This window comes from Cydia splendana, chromosome 19 (assembly GCF_910591565.1).
Source record: "Cydia splendana chromosome 19, ilCydSple1.2, whole genome shotgun sequence".
Taxonomy (NCBI): Eukaryota; Metazoa; Arthropoda; class Insecta; order Lepidoptera; family Tortricidae; genus Cydia; species Cydia splendana.
The window spans coordinates 15,742,137-15,764,968 of NC_085978.1; the positions used below are offsets into that span (position 1 = coordinate 15,742,137).

Sequence of the window (22,832 nt, forward strand, 5' to 3'; positions counted from 1 at the left end):
TTTTATTTAATTTTGTATTGTGACTTGATTCATTTATTTGTTATTTGTATTTAATGTGTGTATCGTTTAGAATGTTTATATAGATTGTTCTGTGTTAGATAGGTAACTGTGAATTGTTTTCGTTTTTCAGGATCTAAAAAAAGTTGGAATTGTAATCTGTACTAAGCGCAATTTTACTACGTGTCATTATCTTCCTTTGAGTTCCAAACGCGAATAATTTAACGGAAAATTAAGTTTTTTTTCCCAGATTGAATTTCCGTAATATTTAGGTATGAATATAAGAAGCTATTCAAACTTACCAAACTACCTACAAGAAAATTTTAAATCGTTATAAGGTACAGGTACCCAGAAAATTATTTAGTAACGAAAATTTGATTTCTTTATTAGTGCGTCGCGCTCGCATAGGCATATGAACTATTTGGTAAATAGATAGTTTATTCCTATTCTGTAACTACAATATAAGCGCAATTTCACCGCATACCTATACCTATCCTAAAAAATCTTCCTCTGTTACGGTAAAGTACGGTAGGTAGGTACCAACCTATTTTCGTAACTCAATGGAAAACTAACATAAACATAGGTACCTATTTATTTCGAAACAAGTTGTGATTTCTTATTAATTCCGACCAGAATGAGCTCTTGAAACAAGCCATATTTTTTTCAAAATAGCTATATACCTATGAATATCTACAGCTTCGTCCTCAAAGACTTCAAATAATGTTTAGGGACCCCGATGTTAAAAATTAGAGATGCCCCGAATAGTGAATTTGCCCGAATACCGAATATTCGGCCCCGCTCTCGACCGAATACCTAATATTCGGCATGACATGCGAACATTTTGAGTCACATTTATTATGAAAACTGTACGCCAACAAAGCACAACGTTTGCTAAGACATATTTTATGTTGAACAGAATTAATGAATTTAGTTAAAGTCAATCAAATTAGACTCATAATAAAAATAAAAACAAGTTATTTATTTTGTAAATACTTACGAGTAAAGTAAGACTAATATTAACCTCCAATTAACTAACTCCTAGTTAACTCGTAAAAAATTAAATTATACTGATATTAAATTAACCCAAACATAACCTTACCTATCAATCGACCGAATTATTAAAAACCTACATAAGTCTCATCAATAAGGTAAGACACCCGATAACGGGCCCTAGCTCGCGAACCCTAGTAACCGAATTTCGGGATCGACGCGAGCGAAACAAAAACTGACCTACATCGCGCCCTCCGTTCAGCCACCCTACCCGTCTTACCCCTGCATTTTCCTTCCTTTCAAGGTGAATATTGATGCATTTCTACTATTCAATCAATAATCATACAATGCATTTGAAGACTAGATAAAGGGTATCAAAATACCAAAGAAAAAAATTTAAGATGCATTTTTAGGTTAGGAAATTTTGTTTGCGCGGGTCCCGATGTTTTTATAACATAAAAAGTAAGTGGTTAGCGTTTCCAACGTCCCATTTACGAGCTAAGTGGATGTAAACATCCCGATACAATGTAAATAGTGGCCGTCCAAGGAGTCGATCGCGCCGCAAAAAAAGCGCATCCTATTATCGACTACAACAAAAGGACTTGCAGCGATACCTAAGTACACATCTCGATTCATCGTCTCGACTCGAATCGGCGAACCGATGCCATTGGCGCGCCCCTCTGTCGCCGGGCGGGAGCGGGATGGAGGTACCGTTTTCGGAGCAGGGGGACAAGGAGGTTGATAGTCATCTTAGCTGCCGAGTGGCGTCCCACTGGGCGGGGCCGCGTCAAGGAGTGAGCCTCAGATGCGCACAGTTGGAGGGGCTTCGCTCGGCCGAAGGATCGCACTGCAGTCGAGCCCCGCGCCGACCGCGAGCGCACGTCCAGCGCCGTGCCCGCGACTTACGTAACAACTGATCGGATCGAACCTCCCGATAAATCAATCGTGATCATCAACTGTCGATAATTTGTGCACCAATAATTTTTTTTATCATTTTTTCGCGCCGAAACAAGTGAACTCGATTGTGTACTTTGTGTTGTTTTTGTTTTCACGCTTTATTTTTGGGCGTATATGAACAGTGTTTTGAATTTGATTCTGACGGACCAAGTGTGAGAACAGCTGTTTTTTGGACTCGATATTGTCCTGTGATTTTATTGACATAAAACATGGTGATATGTGGACACATGGTGGTATTTTCTAAGTGATAACAACACCTGACTTGACACTGATGTAAGTGTTAGTTTGTAGATTGTCAGTGATGTCTTGTGAAGTGTACAAAATCTGTGATATTTTTCTGTTTTGACCCAAATAATTGACAATTATAATTTTAACTCGGACTCGGAAAATCGCATTAAGTGTAGGTGTTAGGTAGTTAAAGATAATATTTACTATTATTTTTGCAAAATTCTTCGAGTTAGATTTTATTTTGCAACTAAATCTAATAAGAATGAATCTGAAGACGGAAACAAAACTCTAATTGGAACAATCCAAAACATATTTTTCAAATTACTTTTAAATCAAACAATCACTTAAAATTTGTAGTTATGTACTATATCAACCTCAGTGATAAATTGTGATATTAAAATTAGTTATAGTATTGAGAATAATTAATAATAATAAAAAAACGAATCAAATGGAATTACACATAATTATCAGAAAAATAAATAAGTACCTACTAGAAATTATTTTTACAAAACAACGAAACTTGTTGTGTAAATATTATCAAAAAGCCGATAAAAACAAATTAGTACTGTCTGTGTACTGTTGTTTTACTAATTAACCGTAAAAAATACTATAATAACCGCTTCACTTCAAATAATCAAAGACAGAATAAAAACACAAACCGAGTCGCAGCAAAATCAATCGTTTAAATCATTCCAAATAATTTCGCTCAATTACCGCATTTTTAGCCGCGCGGCGGCGGCACACTAGAGCGGGCCCGTGATTGATCGGTGTCGAACCACTTACCGGTGCGTTTACCCTAATCCACCGGCATTTTTGGTATTCCACAGATATTCGCAGCTTCACACTCAATTGAACAATGTCGTGATGGTATTTGCAACCCGTTATATTGCTCTTGAATGTACTTTTATAGATGTAAATCTAAACCTAGGTACACTGAAATATGTTTGCATAACCGTAACAAAATATTTTGTTACTTCTTACTATAAGAAGTAACAAGTGTAAGATAATCTTACACAAAAAAAGTGGACTTGCGAACTATGTGTCACAAAATCGGTTTTAAGATATTGAGCAAAATTTATTTCATCATTACTTAAGATCATTTAGTTTTTGAATTTACTCTATGAGTTCGGCTACTATTTTTTTTTTCAGTGTAGGTAATTCAATAAATAAATAAATATAACAATCGCGGAATTTTTGCGCGAAAAATTTTTTGTTTGTTTATAATAGTAAGTAAATCTTGTTAGAATAATCTGTAAAAAAATCCGTGGTGCTTCGTAGATTTGTCATGACGGTAACCTAAAGTGCTCTAGTGGGAGATATTTATACGACATAAATTATTTCACACTTAAATACATTTAGCCATTTAACATCGTAATTTGAAAATAAAAATGATTTAGGTGCCAACCGGCTTAAAATCTGTTTATTTTTTCAAACAAGAACGCTTATTAGGTGCGTTTTTAGACAAAAATTTACTTGTAATATTGGCACCGTTTACTGTGACTAACAAAAATATACTAACAACTGTTTTGTTTATTCAATCCGTGGTTTGTTTGGGTTCACGTATTCTGCGTTCCACACTTGTACAACATAAATAAATCACATGTTGGGATGATCAGCATAGTTCCGAGTTTAGAATACTTATCAGACAAAATTATATTTTATTTCTACTAAGTAGGTTTAGTTTTGATTTGGTATTACATTATATTATGTATTTAAAAAATCAAACAACACATCACTTTGTTTTAATGAATAGTTTTTTTTACAATTATTTGACGACTTTGTATGTTTCGGAACAAGAACTGTTCTTGTCTTAATAAAAAAAATTATAAAAATAAAATCGATATTATCTCAGAATTAATCTTATAATGAACCAAAAATGGGAAAAATATCACAGATCTCACTCGTAATTACAAAACACGCTATTTAGTAGCCTTGTACGTAGTGTGTAGGGGCCCGCACAGATGGCGGTGGGGAGACTTGACCTCAACTTCGGGAACTAACAAACTTCTCAAGTGCTTTGGACAAATTAGGACAACTGATAATCCCGACTTTTGTTTTTTGCTTGTAATTTAGTCTGTGGGACAGCTTTTTTTATTTTTAGCTAATCAGAAAACCAATAAAAATCTAGTAATTCAATGTGGGCTGATTTTTATTTTGTGATAGATTTTTTTTCGTCAGATACCTATAGATTAAATTTAGTAAGTTTGGGTGGAATAAACATGAAATTCCTCAAAGACAAAAAATGTAAGTAGTTATGTCATTTTCCGTTGAGTTTCCGTACGTTTTCGTAACTCTGAAGAAGTTAATTTAGGACATACCTACGAGTAAGGTGAAATTGCGCTTATATTGCAGAATCAGACGAAACAAAATAAAAACCGGTCTATATAATGCATGTTTGTTTATTGCTTACAGTAGATTAGTGTCTGTTTTATGGGTTTTTATAAGTTTGGGATGACTTTGAGGGCAATAAGGTAGGTAATACAGGTAGCTAATAATAACCATCTTGTTTTTTTAACATTATTAAATTGTTTATTTTTTGTGCATTATTTTTTAATGGCAATAAACGATTATCTTATCAATTATTACAGCATAGGTTGTTGCATTCATTATCAAAGTTGTGGGTTCGATTCCAGTTTCCGTTATCTGAAACTCACACCTCTATTAATATCTATTAAATTCGCATAAATACACCGGTCCAATTAACATGTATTTATTACGTTAAAAACCGCGATATAAAATTCAACATCAATTTTTCACCCTTTGCGTTTTGCGATTATAAAAAGTTTGATCGTGACATAAAATTGCGTGACGATGAAAAAAGTGTATAATTAATTTAATTTGCAATTAATCGTCTATTGAGTTCAACCGGATCTTGTAGCCGATTATTATTTTCATTTACCTACTACACTTATACGTAATTTTTATTTTTATAATATGTATCTTCTAAAAATTATTATACAATATTTTTTTTAATTAATCTTTTATTGCACAATAAGTGATATTACAAATCACGGACTTGATGCCTTGAGACAGTCAACCAGTGGGCTAAATCTAATATAAAAAATAAATAATATGAATATTAAGCTAAATTGATAAAGTAGGACATAAACTAACAAATATCGTAAATAAAGTAACCAAAATTCAGTTATTTTCTTATTTTCGATGAAAAAAATTGGTGAAAATGCCTAGGACATCATAAGGTGCATTTACCCTACATTTAATCTGTTACAGAGATCGATAATGTTACTAATAGACTTTAATACCGTGTGACTTGTATTGTTACATGTTTAAATTCTACTACTAGTAGTAATACGAAGTGTATGTCTGTCTGTTTTATTAATAGACTGTTCGAAGCCGAGGTTAATTTTGAAACGACAGATTTAATGCAGTCCTGTTTGAAATGATTTAAAAATATTCTATTGAGTTTTAGAAGGTAAGGAATATTTAGAAATACGTTTCTATTATTATTAGTAGTAGCAAAGAGAATAGATAGTATAGAGGGGTCATGTCATAGTAAATTTTGTAGTCACAGTAAATTTACTGCCATCTATCAACACACGACTAAAACTCAAAATGAAAACGTATAAAATTATCAAAAAAATGTATATATATGGATAAATTATTTTATAATTTTTATATCATTATGATCCATGTTCATTCACTGATATCTATGTGTTAAAATTGTTAAATATGAAACGGTGTCGTCACGCCATCTAGCCGAGCATAGGCCAAAGGTGCGTGCGCCATCTATCCGGGAATGACTTTTTCTTGATTTCCGAGGCACGTTTTTTCCTTAGACTTTATTCATCTTATACGAAGTTACATATGTCTTTGGTAGTAGTAATAGGCATGGTATAATAATATACTCCGCCTGGTACTCCATTCCGAGATTCGCGTATGACCTAACTGACACGCGCCTACGTCATCATGCTGTTTACAGGTTCTCAAACTTTGAAATGTGGGAGAATTTTAACCAACGGTGAAAATTATTTTAACGGCATTAATTTTAAGTTATTCATGTAGAAACATAGTAAAATAAAACAAATCTAATGTATTAAATTAAACTTTATTTATCTATACAAGACAAACGTTTAAAAAACTAATTCACAGTGACACATTAATTACCAAGCTTACGACGTGAAAAGTTTGGAAAACACTGCGACTGCTGACACTGAGCGAGAAGGAAATAACAATTAACACGCGTTCGACAAGGATGACGGTCAGGGCATGAAGTTATCTAGATCCGAATTGTCAAATGTGCACAGCGCTATCCTGTGTTGCCAGTAGTATAAACAGAATTACCCGAAAGTCTGAAATTTCTTTCGTGAATAAATGAAAATTATAAAATTATAAAGAAATATTTTAACTTATTAACCATAGGTATAATGTACCCATGTAACATATATGTTATGTTGAAATAAAGTGGCAATGTTATTGTGACGTAGGCCCGTGTCACTCTGGGAATGGAAGACCATGTTTTATTAGACCATGGTAATAGGTAAGTATTAGTATTTTTCATGTAACTACTGTGTCTGTCTGTTGGGTAAGTAAAAACTTAAATGGATAATTTTGGTAGGTGTTGTTTATATGAAAAAATAGCTAAAAATAATAACCTAATAGAGTTAGACCAAAAAAAGTCTGCAAGATTTTGATAGCATACGCAGTGCAAGTGTTATTTAATACGTCATAATTTCATAGAAGTTTGACGTTTAAAATAACACTTGCACCGCGTGTGCTATCGAAATCGTTGCAGACTTTTCTTGGTCTAACTCTAATAAAATTATTATTGTAACAAATTTAATAGCAAAAGAAACCTAGTTGTAACAAAACAAACCAAATTATTTATTTCCACCGTATTTCAGTAAATCGAGTAAAACCGCGTGCAGAAGCTAGTCACAAACACGGTAATCTTAATGTCCTATTGTTAAATGCTTACACTCAATCACTGTGAGAGAGAATGCGTGATACGTACAAACCGATACTTTTCAGAACTATGCGATTAGTTTAATCACACAATGGATAATTATTTAAGTATTTCTTGCAAAAAATGTTCACACATCGCGGCGTGATGTGTCGGATGTTTTTTTTATATGTCTGTGGCAAATAAGCGTACTTGATGGTAAGATGCTGACGTAGACCATGGTTTGGAAGTCTAGAGGTGTCCTATCAATACCCTTGTTCACAATTGTACTAATTACAGGGAATTATTTTGTTGTGATTAGTAGTAGGTCTAGAGTCTAGACCTTGCAGACTTTTCTTGGTCTAGACTCCAGACCAAGAAAAGTCTGCAAGATAGCACACGCAGTGCGAGTGTTATTTTAAACGTCAAACTTCTATGAAATGATGACGTATAAATAACACTTGCACCGCGTATGCTATCAATATTGTTGCAGACTTTTCTTGGCTTAACTTTTCACAGACAAACGTCTTATAATTACAATCAAATTTACCGCATAACGAGTACGAGTGTGAACTAAGGTATCGCTAATCGATAAGCTAATTCTGTGCCTTTGCAAAAATTCAATAAGTAATTAATAGAATAATACATTTTCTAAAAAGAGAATAAGTACGGGGCAAATAACATTGTTCATTTTTGTTGTAATATGTTTTTTTTCTCTACTGCGATTTTTGTATTGTAGTGGACAACTCAAGTATTTGCTTTTTTTTTAAATAAAATATATATAGATGGTCAAGCAAATCTTGTCAGTAGAAAATGGCGCGAAATTCAAATTTTCTATGAGACGATATCCCTTCGCGCCTACATTTTTCAAATTTGCCGCCTTTTTCTACTGACAAGATCTGCTTGACCAAGTATATATGTAACTGCATTATTTTTACTTTTCTAAATTATACAAAAAAATACTATAAACTAAATTAATTAAGTATAGGTACCTACATAGCCTATACTAGTCTAGTCACCTAGGTATTTTCTTTATGAAGACACACTTTTAGTAAATAGGTAGCACATAAAACAGAATAGAAAACTTAAAAATTTAGCTTGATACCAGAAGTGATTTTCCCACTTCGCCTCTATTTGAAAAAAAATAATTTCTTTATCAGACGTCTCTTCTAAGTAAAAAAAATAGGAAATAAATACTGGCTTCGATACCGGTCTAAACTCCAACATTTTTTGCAAGTATTTTATAGCATACAATAAATATGAGAGCTACTGGACTGCAACGGACTTGATCGTTTTTACATGAATAGGTTTTACAGCCGCCATATTTCAATTTAATGATCATTTGGCGTTGTTAATAGAAAACACAGACTTATATAACGGTCATGGATGCTATAATTATAACACATATATTAATAAAAGTTACAGCTTAGAAACACTGTACAAACAGCGACACTCTTAACTGTCCATCGCTGGACCTTATGCCATTTGTAATTAGGTTTACAAACCTGTTTGTCAGTTAACAGGGTGGGTGATGGTACAATATCTATACAAATAAATAACCTTTTCTTGACAAAAAAGTCATTTACACCTGATACAGGAAAAAAAATTCTTAGGAATATATACAAAAAAAAATATTGCTAAGAAAAGGAATAAACATAAATAAATATTATGTAACGAACTCTCACAAAATACATGTATCTAATTGTATAATTTGGCCCTGTGGTTGTCTGGTAGAGAATGCCATTTGGCATCAAGTCCGCCATTTGTAAGTAGGTACATTGTTGTATATATTTTGTGCAATAAAGTTTAAGTAAATAAATAAAGAAAATGGCAACGAGTGTCAAGAAAAATGTTAATTCACCCATAGGTGTAAATGTTCCATAAGACTCAACGTATTAATTTATGACCCATTTCGCACCTTGTCACAGTGACAACTAGTATGAAAGTCGCTAGAGACCTCATACTATTGTCAATGTGACAGGGTACAAAATGGGTCATAAATAGGGATGTACCGACTAGTCGCCGACTAGTCGGGAAAGCCGACTATCCGGCCTCATTTGTAGTCGGCGATTAGTCGGCGACTAGTCGGCAAAAATGGCCGATTAGTCGGCACTTTATAAGTGACAGAAAAACAGGGTAAAAATAAATAAACAGTACATATTTTCATAAGTTTTTACCTATTTTACCCAAATTTTTATTTTGGGTGCTTACGAAAACTTTTGTTCGAAATTATTGACCTTGTGGTCGCTTTTTTATGTCCGATTATCCGGTCGCCGTATGAAATATAACCTTAGGTTTTTTTTGTTAAATTTTTTAGCATTACTATATGATAAATAACGCGGCAAAAGGGGTAAAACGATTGTTTTTTAGTGCATTTGAACCGATTTTAGACCAAACTAATGATCTGGCCGACTAGCCGACTAGTCGGCCGACTAATCGGCCATCCGAGCGCCGATTAGTCGGCTAGTCGGCCAAATCAATAGTCGGTACATCACTAGTCATAAATTAAAACTTTCGATGCACTCTTGGTATGTGCTTTATAAATGTTATTGTATTCGGGCAGATTCGCAGATAAGATAACGAATTACGTCAACATCCGCCGGGTCACTCTTAAATTGCGCGTGCGCTGATTTCTTATAACTATTGATACCTATAAGTACATACCTAGCTATAAGTTTAAGATAATGGTAGCTCTTTTAACTTATATTGCAATGTAAATATAGAATTTCTAAAAATGTTAAGCAAATTTGTAAACAGTTCATATTTACGTTGGTTATTATACTTATTATGGATGTTTTCTTTATGTATACGTATTTATTTATAAATACATATATATCATTGGATATATCGTCATCTGGTACACAACAACACAAGTTACTATAAACTAGGTGAATCTGTGTAAATCTGTCCTATAATATTTATTTATCTAGCTTGAAAATAACTCTAGGTTGTGACTTCAGCATTTGTATACTTAAATTTATAATATTACGTCACTCTATTTTGTCTTTTTCAAATGATGTAGGTTATTGACCTGATAACACATTACATAATATTATTTTCCAGGTTTTAATGTCAAGTTTACAATAAATAGTATATATACGTCATTGGAGACACACATTCCAATCAAATGTAATTTGACCTAAATATAATAATTTTGTATATGTATACCTATAAATAAGTAGATAGTAATATAAATGCTTCAAGTACCTATAATTAATCAATTTTGTACTTGATACGCAATTATATTTTCATATGTGGCACTTTACAGTACAAAACAAGTGCTGTAGAACTAATATGGTCGGCTCTTTATCATTTGTCACCATGCCTGTCACGTTCTAACAAATATGTAAGTGCGAAAGTGACGCATGGCACGACAGGTGATAAAAATGCGACCATGATACCGCTGCTGTTTTTTTGTTTACCAAAACAGTAAATAATAACCTAAATTAAAAAACTTAAGAAGTCATCTTCCTCGCGTTGTCCCGGCATTTTTGCCACGGCTCATGGGAGCCTGGGGTCCGCTTGTCAACTAATCCCAAGAATGGGCGTGCCTGTTTTATGCGAAAGCGACTGCCATCTGACCTTCCAACCCAGAGGGGAAACTAGGCCTTATTGGGATTAGTCCGGTTTCCTCACGATGTTTTCCTTCACCGAAAAGCAACTGGTAAATATCAAATGATATTTCGTACATAAGTTCCGAAAAACTCATTGGTACGAGCCGGGGTTTGAACCCGCGACCTCCGGATTGCTATACGCACGCTCTTACCGCTAGTCCACCAGCGCTTCAGGTAGTATACTAACGGCCCGATTCGAACTTTGAGATACGTCAATTAATAGATCTAGAAACGATATGGATTAGATATGTCAGTGTCAAATGTGACGTTTCTTCAAACAAAAACGTCACTTTTACACTGACACATGTAATCCATTCCATATCGTTTCCTGATCTATTAATTGACGTAACTTAAAGTTCGAATCGGGCAGAAAGTAAATAATCTTATCCCTCTTGTTTATTTATATATTTCGGGGATCTCGGAAACGGCTCTACCGATTTCGATGAAATTTGCTATATGGGGGTTTTCGGGGATGATAAATCGATCTAGCTAGGTCTTATCTATGGGAAAACGCGCATTTTTCAGTTTTTATATGTTTTCCGAGCAAAGCTCGGTCTCCCAGATATTACCAATTATCGTAGCCCATGGACATCTGCAACACTAGAGGAATTGCAAGTGCGTTCTCGGCCTTTAAGATAGCATGCTCTTTCGTGAAGGTATGAAGGTATCGGTCCGGAAATACCGCAGGCGACAGCTAATCTCATTATCTATCTTCTCAAAGGAAGTCGAAGCATAATTGCAGCCTTGTTTATGCCTACTATTACCGAGAAAATATTAAAAACAATATCAAGCGAAAAAAACGGGTCACATTACTCTCCTTATCAGCTCAAATGAGTCTTTGGCATATTTTCTCACGGTGGGTGCGGGGTATTTTGGACTCTATTGCTTTGTTTTAAGGTTTGGAATTGAGAGGCTGGGGAATAATAGTTCGTTTTTTGGTGCAATCGATGAGAGGTAGCGGGAAATTAATATGTAGGTGTAGCGTAAAAGTGCACATACTCGTACATATTAATTGCGAAGTATATAAAACTTTAAAATATATTTTATTCAAAATCTTTATTTCAGATGAGGCCTTCTTACAAAACATTATAATACTTAAATCATAGTGAGAATAAGCTTCATCTTCTTTTGGCGCTTTTTTCAGTTTAAACATAGTTTGCCTTTGTTTTGTTTTATTCCTAAATTAATTCAACTCTATTTTCTACACTTTAATTTAAAACTACTGTTTGATTTCAATAGTATGATTTTACTTATTTCATTCCTTTCGGAGGCAGAAAAAAATCTTATTTCTCAATTTCCTTATTTCCAATCTCGCTATCAAAATACGTAATAAAATAAAAATTACTCACATCCGCCTTACCTTATCCCCCTACACTGGCCTACACCATAGGGTATAATTTTTACCTGACTTGCAGATGGAGGTCAGGTCATTTTGACTCGGTATGTAAATTTTAAAGTTATCCGTTGAATCACCTGCAATAATATGTTACACAACGAAGGCCGCAAAAATATCTGACACAATCTTATTTGTAGAGCCATAAGAGAGCCATAAGAGCGTGTCACATATTTTTGCGGCCTTCGAAGTGTAACATATTATTGCAGGTGACTGTACTGTCGGGTCAAAACTATTGGAGGTAGCATATGTACTGGACTGGCAGAATATATTGTAAACCTATTACTGTCTAATATAATTTCAAATGTTTGACTAAAAATATATATTGTTTGTACCCAAAACTAGCCTTGACTATCTTTTCCACTTATTCTGCTGTGAAATAAGACGAGGGTTATTTTAATAAAATCTAGTCTCGACCCGCCATCGCTTGTCCCCTACACCGTACGGTGTAGGATATCAAAGTATTGCTAGCGTAAACAATTCATAACGGCCAATCAATTGATGGTGTCGCTTACTGAATGGACTCACGTGACCGCGTGTCATAAAGCCGACCACTGACTAACAGTCCGCCGGACGATATCGGCCGGTCAGTTGTTCGGAACTGTCAAATTTTTGTTCTAACTGACAGGCCTAGGGTTTGCAATCCGGATCCGAAATGTATGAAATTATCCGGATCTGGATTCGGATCCGCGGATCTTCCCATACATTTCGGGTCCGTCGTGCAAAACCTAGACAGGCCGATCGTCATCGTCACTGATAGCTTAAGGGGCCCACTGATTAACAGTCCGCCGGACGGTATCGGCCTGTCAGTTGTTCGGAACTGTCAAAATTTTGTTCTAACTGACAGGCCGATACCGTCCGGCGGCCTGTTAGTCAGTGGTCGGCTTTAGTGTTGGCAGGAACTTGATTCTTTCGAGTTTATTGAAGAACTTAACTGTTTTTTAAGATTCCGTACCTCAAAAGGAAAAAACGGAACCCTTATAGGATCACTCGTGCGTCTGGCTGTCCGTCTGTCACAGCCTATTTTCTCCGAAATTACTGAACCAATTAAGTTAAAATTTGGCACACATGTGTAAGTCTGTGACCCAAAGACGGACATATAACGTAAATAAATGAATATTAAACATGGGGGGCACTTTTGGGGGGTCACTGAGACAATTAAAAAGCAAACTCTATCGTCTTATATATCAAATGAAAGAGCTCGTTGTGAGAATCTCAAATATATTTTTTATATAATTTTGTAATAAATATTTTAGAAGTAATTTAAGAAAATAGACAAAAAATTACCATTCCATTTTCAGCATTTTTGACCTAACATGCTGATTGTACATTTTAAGATTCATATATGTTTGTGACAGCTTTGGAATATCATTCACGTTTCCTGAGTCTCAGTCATCCAGATATTTTTATTCAAAAGCGGTATCAGACCGTTTATACTTAGTAATCTCATTATTAAAACGCCGGCCATCTTAATCATAAACAAAATCATTCCCACGTGATGACGATAATCGAAACGCACAATGATCGATTCCAGTTACCGATCATTAATAACCAATATAACTAGACCCCTATAACCTTAGCATTTCTACCAAATCAGGGCTCAGGTATTAACTGGTTTTGTAAAATCAAAAAACAATGTCCATTCACATTCGGGTCGCACATGTGTCGGTAAACAGGGACGGCGATGTATGATGGAGGGAGATGGATTGTTTTTTTTTCGATCTCCGATTTTGCCACATGTGATGTTCAAATAAAGCCGAATTGAATTTTATGTCGTTTTTTAGGTAAAGGGGTTTGTTTGCCACCGTTTATTGTTTCTATTGAATGTTAGAATTCTCATTGGGTTTTTTTGAGTTGGTAAACAACCGTCCGGCCCGTTCAACGCTAAGTAAATAACGAAGCTTATGGATGCTAGCAGCTCCAGAGGAAACAAAAATAAACCTAAGGAAACTAAGCATAAATTACGATAAAAAACCGGCTAAGTGCGAGTCGGACTCGCACACGAAGGGTTCCGTAACATTACCCAAAAAACGGCAAAAAAATCACGTTTGTTGTATCCCCACGGGAGCCCCACTTACTTATTTATTTTATTCTGAGTTTGTATTTGTTGTTATAGCGGCAACAGAAATACATCATCTGTGAAAATTTCAACTGCCTAGCTCACGGTTCATGAGATACAGCCTGGTGACAGACAGACACAGACGGACAGACGGACAGTGGAGTCTTAGTAATAGGGTCCCGTTTTTACCGGCACAACGCCGGGACAACGCGAGGAAGATGATGATGTATGTACTTACCTACCTAATACGTATCATCTATCATACCTATTTACTTTTCGTTTGACGTTCGTCGATTCTTCCAATGTTTTTGTTGACAGATTTTAAAATAGTTGAGATCGCAAAAACAATTTATTCTTGTGTTCTAGAATATTTCCATAAATTTTATTTCATGACGACTATGAAACACTTCAATATAAATGTCACACAATCACTTTCCTCCTCCTCCTTGCTTCGTTCTCCTCAGTGCTGAGGGTCGTGACCTCCTCGTGGAGAACATGATTCCGGATGGCAGATTTCCAGCCTATCCGATCCCTTGCGACTTCTAAGGCATCATGGACCTTCATGGATAGCGATTTGCTAACCTGGTCGGACCATCGCGTTGGACTGCGGCCCCTCTTACCTTCCACCGAACCTGATGTGACCAGCTTTTCCAGGTTGTCTCCAGTCTTCCTGGCTATGTGTCCGAAGAACTCAAGTACTCTCCGGAGACATGTGGTTGAGAGCTCCTTGAGTGTAGAGGCGTTGGTCCGGTGTTCGGTTAGGTAACAAACACTTTAATAGCTAGGTAATATTTACATTAGGTATTTGCTAAAACTAAATAGTTATTTCACATTCTGTCACCCTGGACTCGTGATATACAAGCAATTTCAATAAATGTCAACATTTATACTTGCATACTAAGAGCAAAACTCACTGACCTTAGATGTACCTTATGTTCTTCACAATAAGGTTTAAAAAATATCAGTTAATTGTGGGGACGGTGTTAATATACGAAGCGTTTGGCAACGTATCAAAATGTATGAGGCATTGGCAGTAGTAATTTTAACAACCTCATATCATACAATCACCGTCGCTTGGATTTTAGACCTTATCAGCTCAGAAATAAAGTTAAATTTTGAAGGATGGTGAAGAGGGGGTTACGACAAGTGTTTGTAAAGGTATTGTTTATTATTTCTAGATGCATACACGTGTAGATGTGTTAGTGTTGAGCTAAGAGGACATTCTGTCAGTTGTCAGTCAGTTCAGATTATGTTTACAGTTTAATTGCCAAATATTGTTCCATTCATTCATCATTCATTCCATTCGCCTATCTCTAAAGGGGCCCACTGATTAACAGTCCGCCGGACGGTATCGGCCTGTCAGTTAGAACAAAATTTTGACAGTTCCGAACAACTGACAGGCCGATACCGTCCGGCGGACTGTTAATCAGTGGGCCCCTTAAGCTATCAGTGACGAAGCATTCATAGAACTCGATTTTCACCGGGTTACCTAATTTTCAACCAATTTAGGTACTACTATTACGGCTCGTGAATCTAAGGAAAGCTAAATTAACTCCGGCTTCCCCATACGAATATTTTTGACGCGCCGCCACTGCTACTTATTTTACAAGCTTTTATTTACTTTCACCTGACCGTTGTCTGTCTGTAATCAAATCTTGCAAGTTAAATTTGATCCACTTCCCGATTTCCGATTGAGCTGAAATTTTGCATGCATGTAAAAATCGGATGACAATGCAATATTATGGTACCATCGAGCTGATCTGATGATGGAGACAGGAGGTGGCCATAGGAACTCTGTGATGAAACAACGCAACCTAATTGTGTTAGGGGTTTTTAGAATTGTCTCGATAAGTATTTGTTGTCTGTCTTAAGAAAAGTACAGTCGGCGATAAAAGCTTGTACCAAAAATGAAATTTTCGCCAAAAACTTATTACTTTATGTCAATCGCAACTAGCCCTAGCGATTAATTGTCATTTTCATAATGTATTAGTACGAAAACGTGTCACAGACTAATTATAGCGCCGCGAGTCACCTGCCGCTCTGTCACAGCGTTTTGATCTATACTGTACTATTTCTATACTGTGACATTATTGATTACCTTTGAAGAGCTAACGGAATATCGTCGCACTAAAATTTGAAGACTAAAGAATTAGAATTACCTACCTTACTCATTCCTATGTAAACCTCTTAAGAGTACGTACGGTAACTCGCGTGTGACACCTCAGAAATAGTTAGACAACAACTTTTGCAGGTGAATTGTAAGCTTGCTAATCGCCATCAAATAAGTTTCATAATTATTTAAAATTATAAGTTATAAGCTAAGTAATGCCATTTTTGTACCTATATGCAACCTATATGACTGGTACAGAACTGACTTGGAAATGAAAAGAAAAAACAAAATTCTAAATATACGGTACCGTATATAAGTATAACTATCAAGCATATAAATATATCGAATATCTTCTCTTTTTACGCTACCAACTACATCAACAGAAATGAACAGTTATTGTAATAATACTGATAATGAAGTAAGTAGCCACTATACTATACTTACGTATATTATAAAAAAAGTCACCTTTTCTAATTTTGAATTACAAATGTGTGTCTTAATTTAAAATCCGTTACTCATTAGAATCGACATGTGCACCGAAACTCGAAGGGGAGTAATATTCGATTTTATCTCGAAGCATTTGAAAAAAGAACGTCTTTTTTATTTAAAAACGGAACGACGTTTGTGGCGTAATTACTAGTGATGGGACAGTGTAATTAGAATCAATATATCGATTATTATGATAATTATCATACCTAACGCATGAAATATTTTTATGTTACCTATTTTATGTGTTATAGGTGATGATCGCTTTCTCAATTATTTGAAAACATAAATAGAAAAGACAAAACATTATTTTAAGCCCATGAGATTTATTAATAATAAGAACTCTTCTTCCTATTGTTGTACCATATTTCAAGAATTGGCACAGAAACCAGTTTTTATAAAAGCGACTGCCATCTGACCTTTCAGCTTCCAACAATAGGTAAGTACCTACAAAATAAAATCATTCGCTACCTAACAAATACATTGATAAGCTGTTACAGTTTTACACCCAGCCGCAAAAGTGCGTGGCCACATTATAACAATTTATTCATAAAATGGCCACGTACTTTTATGAATGCAATCATAAGACCATGCAATTTCGCAGCTCGCTGTACAATAAGAAATGCATTTTTATTCTCATTAGTTCAAAGGATATCCCCAAATCAAAGCGCCACAAAAACTTCCACCCCATCGGACGTCATATTTCGTTCCGTCTCCATCGGAAATGCCGAAAGTGTCATACGTCTTGTCTCATAAGGGGAGGCGTCTTTATGCATCGAATATAGGGTTAATAGAATTCGGATATTCAATAATGTCTTGCAACCATTCTTTTTCAAAAAAGAAGTGAAAATAAAAACGTGGAAAGATTAATTTTTTTGCGCCTTTTTTTAAAGTTTCGCGCCAGATTAATGTAAAAATCTTCTTCTGCTTTTTCTTTTCTGAAAAAAAAAAGTGATAGGTGTACATTTGGCCATATGATATATACATACATGTATTTTAGTTTCTGAATGATTGTTCAATGTAAGAAAATTGGTATTCATTGGTTCACGTGCACGATCGATTGCCTACAAAAATTGAAGGTCACTCAATTGGGGCAATTTAACTGTATGTATAGTCTGGATAGTTAGAATATCAGATAGGTTCTATATTTTAATCAAGAATATTATTAGTTATTTTAAAAAATGCATTCTTTATGTGTAATATAATATAAAGAAATACATCAAAATAGCAAGAGTCTCTCTAGTCTTCTGAGTTGTAAGTTTATAAAAAAAAACATCCAAATGTTGAAATACATACAAGTAAACAAAATTTTGTTGATCAAACAAAGAGTATAACAAAAAGTAAACGTGTAAACGCCGAAATCGAAATATGGCTCATTAAAAAAACCGGGTGCGAATTCGCCCCAAGACCACAAGCTGTGTTTCCAATATGTAACCTCTGTGCTAATGAATCGGTATAATAAACTGGAAGAAGTTGGTTACGAGTTACATATTTGCTTAACTAAATTTGGTTATAATTTAAAAGAGTAGGTAAATTTTGAGCATTCATGCTCCCTTTTTCTCTACTTACTTGCTTTGACCTTCCCACGAATATATTTTGCATTAAACTACAAATTTTGTTTATTCCCTGCTACTTCAGTATCCTACCATTGGTAATATCATCAAAAATAAAGTGATCTCTGTTTTTGCTTTAAGCGGTGGCTATATTCTCTAAAAAGACACTATTAGAAACATTTAAAATCATCTATAACCGCACACCCCACATTCTTTGCCGGCTACCGATCATAAACAAACTTTTTTTTCTCCCTCCTAAACACATAATTATGTCATCTTACTGTTTTAAGCCGAGGATGATTATAAATCCTCTAATTATTATCCCCAAGAGTGTATCCTGATGTATTTATGTCCATATTAAGCATGTGTCAAAGCTTCTGTATATTTCATTACGTCACACTATGAGAAAGCACTTACGTTTGAAAAAAGAACGAGGTTGAAATACGAACAATAACAGTTGACACTTGGTTCGCACTAGGTGGCGCTAGCAACTAATAAAAGGCAAACTTTTCTTGCATGCAACTAAGTAAGTAACACGTCGGAACTAATCGAGTAAGAGATAAACAAACAAAACGCAACCTTACGCTTATTACATTACAAGCGTAGTCGATTTTCAGTAACAGCAAAACCAAGTTTACACGCATATAAAAACTATGGCTTAATGCTGGCCACCTGCCTTTTAATAAAGTAAAAACAAACACGCGACGTATCGAATTGTATCGATAATCGCTCGTAATCGGTTAGTGTCGTGATGCGCGCACGTTAAAAGTGTCATTCGATTGTTATTCGAAAATTGAAATCGTCCATTCAGTTAAGCTGACGTTTATAGCGATCGGGGCTGCGTAAGTGAAAAGGTCAACGGTTGTGTTTGAATTATAGGAATAAGAGCATCCTACGCGGTTTTGGACGTTAGGGCTTTGACAGATCGTAATTAGTTAGGTATTACGTACTTATCGTATTAAAATTATTAAGGAAAATTCATAAATTATAGGCAACCGAATTTTTTGGTAATTTCTCTATTAACCCCTCGTATGCTTAGACACGGATTCGTGTGAGTGAATTTAAATCTATTGTTTTAAATATCAATTAAGGTAACATTTTAAATGATCAAGTTTTCAGACCGCATACGACGGGTTAAACCACGATAAAGTAGATCATCCGAGCCTCAGTTAAAATACGAGAACATTGAGAATAACTCGATCATTATATTGATATTTGCGAGAGGTGTTCGTGCAGCAAAAAGCATGTTTTGACAATGATGTTGTTTTCCGACTACACGTAATAAGTTCCGGCTCGATTCGGAAAATGAATTAGATTTCTACTAGACTTCAACAAGTTACAATATGGATAATTTAAAGATATTTGTAAGATAGATATGTCAAATTTGACGTTTCCGCGATTCTGGAGGTCCTCTTGAACGATTTCGACAAGTTATGACTTAGATATCCAAGTCACATCTAGTCGATATCTAATGTAGATCTAGTTGATCTCTAAATCGTCTCTAGATCTTGTGATTATCTCGAAATCCGAATAGGCCTGTTCGTGTTTACTAACTATACTTCAGAAAGTATGTATGTCCTCGAATCCGCACAATAACAGAAAGTAAAAAACGCAACAAAAACTCGAATGACGTGTGACTCGTTTGCAAATCAATAGCTTGTTCGACAAAGCACTTAGCACACGTCGAAAAACCACTCGCACCGAAACAAAGCAACAACGAAAATCCATCAATTAAAGAACTGCTACGCTCAAAGGGCACAAACGAAGAACCACAACGAAAATCACGAATACCAAAAAACGAAACCGAATATGACTAATATCGAGCACAAAGTGCAAAGTCGTCGATAACGCCTCTATGGCAACAAAAGGAGGGAGTTTCGAAAAAGGAACACCGCGTTCGAATTTCCGTTTGGAATTCCGTTCAACATTTTAGCGATCTTGATTGTGTATAAATAATTAGTTCTGAAGCCATAAAAAGAACTAAAAGGCATCGATTGGGAGGAAACTAGCGAAGTTTCTGTCACGAAGGTTTCTTCGATGCACGATAGATTTTACTACGTTCGGTATTGACTGTATTGCCATATTTAAAAATCGAATTCGGGAATCGAATTGCATTTGATTTTGACCGTTATTCTATCCACGATAGGGATGTGAAAAGCTCGTATCGAATGTAAAGTTATGTTTGTTTTCACGTTTCTTCGGTGTGTTTTAAAAGTTTCGCCCGTGTGAGGGTTCAGGTCGGTTATATTTATGATGGTTATAAAATTGTTTGCGGCATGTTCCTTTCGGTTATTGTCGATCACCTGTCTTTAAATTTTATTGTCGAAAAATGTTTATCGATATAACGATTACATAAATCCAGATCGTCTAATCGGTAGTGAAGTTGACAATCGATTAAAATAAGGTTGTTTTGAAAATTTAAATTTTTATAGACTCGTTTATAAGAAAATCATACAATTTATTATAATTATGTCTGTAGCATAAAATAACACTAGTTCAATCAAACGAAGCTATTTAGGAAATTAAAGTAGGTATACTAAACTAAGGTAATATAAAGGTTTTGTTTCTTTACCTATCCAGTATCCAATTCGGTTTCCGTGGTTTTTATGAAGATTCATTAGAACGGTATTTAATTATGCATTTTGGAATATTTATTGTTTTGTATAAATTTTTTTGGTCATTAGACGTAACACAAATCCAAAATATGGAATATTAAAAGTTGTACAATATTTTCTACCAGTTCCCAATTGTACGATTCTCAAATTGTAAGGTAGCCACGGAGGTCGTTAGCTAAATCTACCATCGTTAGCTAGTTGCAAAACAATAACAGTTACGAATACTTAAAATTAATAGAAACGATCCTAAGTGAACCACTCGACACGACAAATTTACAATTCTAATACACTTGTAATTTCGAACGATTTATTTTTGACCGAATTTCGTTTCGACGAAAAATAAAGTTGTTAAGCCCCCTGTCGCGTAATAGGGGTTACACGCGACCGAGCTGCCAACTTAACTATACTAAAAAACGAGCAAAAACAAACTTTATTCTATATGGCGCAAAGTCTTTCACCATGCACTGATAAGTTGGTCGTAGATGTTTCGATAAGAAATTCGTATTGACTATGACATCCTTAAAACTATTGTCGTTGAGTTTAAATTTCGAATGTTGTGTCCGTTCGAATTTTAAGCGGCTATTTCGATTTTTTTGCCATTTATAAAAACGTATTAAACTTTCTTGAGACATTAAGTATGTCCATTTTTATTTTAGTTTTGCATGCAAACACTGGCTTTTTGGTAATATTTATCTGGTAAAATATCACTAATAAAATCGCCTTCGGTAAAAGTCAAGTAGATATTTAGAATCGTTAAGTAATATTTTTGTATTTTTTATTTATCCAAATAATTATACTTGTTCATTACCTGGCATATTTTAAAACAGTGGCACTTCTTATCTGAATGAATTATAAATTATTTTAAACCATATCATATCGCATTAAAAACACTATAAGTTTATTTAGAATCAAAACGGTAATCTCAATTTTTACTACATCTTTTTTTTTTCATTAACTAGCATTATTTGAAACATAATAATGGCGCCCCATAACATAATGAAATATACCTAATGTTCAGTCATATCATATCACAACAAAAATACTATAAATTTCAAATTTCTTAATAGAATTAAAACGGTCAGTGTCAATGCACCCCTTATCAGGGCTAATGAATATTAACTAATAAACTGTGGGTGTTTCTGTCTGTGACTCACGACGTTTGGGGGACTATGTGTGGGGGGATCCGTAGATAAAGAAATTAAATATAAATTGAGCTGTTTTTCTTGGAGAATATATATTTGTATCGACGACAAAACTTTAAGTAGGACTAGTCTAATAAATAAGTTTTTAAAGATACTTACACCAAAGGTATCATTTCAATGAAAAATTAAAAAATATAGAATAGGTAATAGAATATAACAATAAAAACTAACGCAATTTGGGCAACTAAACATGTTTTTGATATTTAATGTAGTTTTATTCGATATAACTGTAACTTTTGAACAACTTTCAGCATGTAAGCTCGCAAACATTACAAATTTAAAAGTATATCGTATCAAAAACACAAAAAATTGATCATTAGCTATGTAAAAATCTGTATTCGCTAAATATGGCCGTTAAAAGAGTGGAATCTTCAAAGCACATCCTTATTAACATTCCAAATTCGAAAAACAAATGGAATACTTATACCAATGACACAAATTCAAATTGGCCAGTACTAAGTACGTTCGAAATTTAAAAAAGCGGTAATTAAATGGGCCGAAATCGATGGATCGATCGTTCCGTGCGGCGTGTAATCCTGTTTGCATATCGCAGCACGAAGCCGCACTTATCATGTTTATTGATTGACACGCCAGTAATTCACTGGTTCAACCCTAGCGGACGATGGCGGTGCAAGCTATGAGACTTTAGCGAGTGTTGAGAGTGTAGCGAGTGATGAGAGTGTAGCGATTTAGAGGCGGACCTTAGTTTGCCGCACGAAGCCGCACTT

At 34.8% G+C, this 22,832-nt stretch overlaps 1 protein-coding gene across 3 annotated transcripts in view; it reads left to right on the top strand.

Moving 5' to 3' along the window:
* The first annotated feature begins 1,728 nt into the window (after positions 1–1,728).
* LOC134800141 (homeobox protein cut) overlaps positions 1,729–22,832 on the top strand; it is a 182,567-nt gene continuing 161,463 nt past the window's right edge. For 2 of the 3 annotated variants that reach the window (XM_063772609.1, XM_063772611.1), the window contains exon 1: positions 1,730–2,217. The gene's annotated coding sequence lies outside the window, so the exon portion shown is untranslated. Of the gene's footprint in view, positions 2,218–22,832 lie in introns of all 3 variants that reach the window. The other variant, XM_063772607.1, reaches the window with a different exon arrangement.